Genomic DNA, 2,632 nt, shown 5'->3' on the forward strand with positions numbered 1-2,632 from the left:
AATTGGGTTTTACCTTCAAGTAACTGATTACTCAACTAAAAGTGATGTAAATGAATAAGAGATTCATTGTTAACATAGGTAGTGGGTGTTTAGTGGAGTTCATTCAGTAACAGCAGTGTGGAGGTTGACGTCTCTATAATTCTCTTGCCATTTCCCTCATGGTTACAAAGTGGCTGCTATTATCTGCATATGAGGCAAGAACAATTGGGGCAAGGATCAGCACCGTCTCAACTGGACATTATATCAGGAAAGCAAAAGTGCCCCAGAAACTAACCCCATGCCTACAGATTTTGTCTTAAATCTTATTGGCTAAACTGGGACGGTGACTATTCATAATTGCAAAGGCTACTGGAAAACAGAGAAATAGGATTGTCACGATTGGTTTTGATTAATCTATATCCATTGCCTAGGGCTGGACACATTGTCTCTCTAAACAAAATGAGATTTTGATTAGCTAGAAAAAAGGAGGAAATAGCTATCAGTGGGCAGCTAAACAGCTTTGGGACAGATTTAACTCCTTCTATCAATTAGGATGTTTTCAGCTACAAGTAATAAAAAAGCCAACTCAAAAAAAAAATAGTAACATGTAAATATGTGTATCACACAAGAAGTGTGATGGTAAAGAGACTGTGGTTGTTAATTGTGTGGCTCATCAAGACCCAGATTCTTTCTCTATTTCACCTGTGCCATCCTCCAGTTTAAGTGTAGGTTAACTTACATCACAGCTGCAATGTAGCTGAAATTACAGGCATGTGCCACCATGCCTGACTTGTTTTTTGTTTGTTTGTTTGTTTCCTATTTTTAGTAGATAATGGAGTCTCACTCTTGCTCAGGCTGGTCTTGAACTCCGGAGCTCAAGCAGTCCATCTGCCTCGGCCTCCCAGAGTGCTACATTGTAGGAGTGAGCCACCGCCCCAGCAGAATCCTATCTTTTTTATATGAGCTCTGTCACTTACATCCAATTAGTAGTAGAAATGGTAGAATTAGAATACATTATTTAATACTACTCCTGTAGAATTAATGAGTCTAGTCCTTGAAAACAGAGGTAACTACACATCTATGTCTCTCCTCACTACAACTTGCAAATGGCCGGTGGCTACCATATTGGAGAGCAAAGTACAATTTACAAAACTGTAGGGAATAAGAAAACATATTAAGTGATGCAATCAGAAAGTGCAGGCTGTGGTAAATATTATAAGACAAATTACTCAGTATCTTCAACAAATAAATTTCAAGGAAAGAAAAAAGAAACTTGTAGATTAAAGGAGATTTGGAGACATCCACTAGTGATGTGTGGACCTTATTTGGAACCTGATTCATGGAAACAGTTTATAAAACACTTAAGATAGATTTGGAAATTTGAACACCGCATGAATGTTTGATAGTATTGGTAAGAATAAAGAATTCCTATTAATTTCTTAAGGTGTGATGATTGTGGCTATTTTTTTAAAAGTCTTTATATTGTAGAGACGCATGTTGAAATATTTACAGATAAAATAACATCTGATATTAGGTTCATAATTGTATGAGGGGTGGAGTAAAACAAGATGGACCATAAAATAAGGGAGTGTAGGGGTTCATTATACAATTTTCTCTACTTTCATAAAGTTTTCTGAAAGAATACTTCATTTATCAATATACATGTACAAATAAACAGGAAAAGGATGAGAAGCATACATACCAAACAGATAACAGTGGTTATATTTAAGGAGAGGGAAGGGATTTGATGGGACTAAGAAGACTTTTCACTTTGCTTATATGGTTTAATTTTTTTTATTGTGAAAATGCATTTTTGTTTTATTTAGGTGTTTAAAAACCACTTATTAGGCTTGGTGCCTGTGGCTCAAGCAGCTAAGGTGACAGCCACATACACCTGAGCTGGTGGGTTTGAATCCAGCTGGCAGGTTTGAATCCAGCTGGCAGGTTTGAATCCAGCTGGCAGGTTTGAATCCAGCTGGCGGTTGGAATCCAGCCCGGGCCCGCCAAACAATAATGACAGCTGCAACCAAAAAATAGCTGAGCGTTGTGGCAGGCACCTGTCGTCCCAGCTACTTGGGAGGTGGAGGTTGCTGTGAGCTGTGATGCCACAGCATTCTACCCAGGGGGATAGCTTGAAGCTCTATCTCAAAAAAAAATAACCACTTATTAGAAAAGTACATATTTCAAGCATATACCTAAGTAGAGACAATAATATAGTGAAACTTCATGAACTTGTTATTCAGCTTTCACATTATTATCTCCTGACCAAACCTGTTTCGTCTGTACCCCCATGCACTTCTCCCACACCTATACTACCCTTGGATTTTCTTGGGTAATTTTGAAATAATTCTTCATTTAAGAATAAGATGATTTCATAGTCTACTTTCTGTGACCAAAATGCAATAGAAGAATTCAGCAGTATAACTTTTACACCATGTTTTTGTTTTTCTTTTTTGAGATGGCCTTACTTTGTCAGCTAGGCTAGAGTACAGTGGTGTCATCCTAGCTCACTGCACTCTCAGATTCCTGGGCTGAAGCAATCCTCCTGCGTCAGCCTCCTGATTAGCATGCCACCACATTTTCCTTTTCTTCTTTCCTCTCTCCCTCCCTGCCTTCCTTCCTTTCTTTCTTCTTCTTCTTTTTTTTTTTTTTT

This window comes from Otolemur garnettii, unplaced genomic scaffold (genome assembly GCF_000181295.1).
Source record: "Otolemur garnettii isolate 467f Iridium unplaced genomic scaffold, OtoGar3 scaffold00275, whole genome shotgun sequence".
Classification (NCBI taxonomy): Eukaryota; Metazoa; Chordata; class Mammalia; order Primates; family Galagidae; genus Otolemur; species Otolemur garnettii.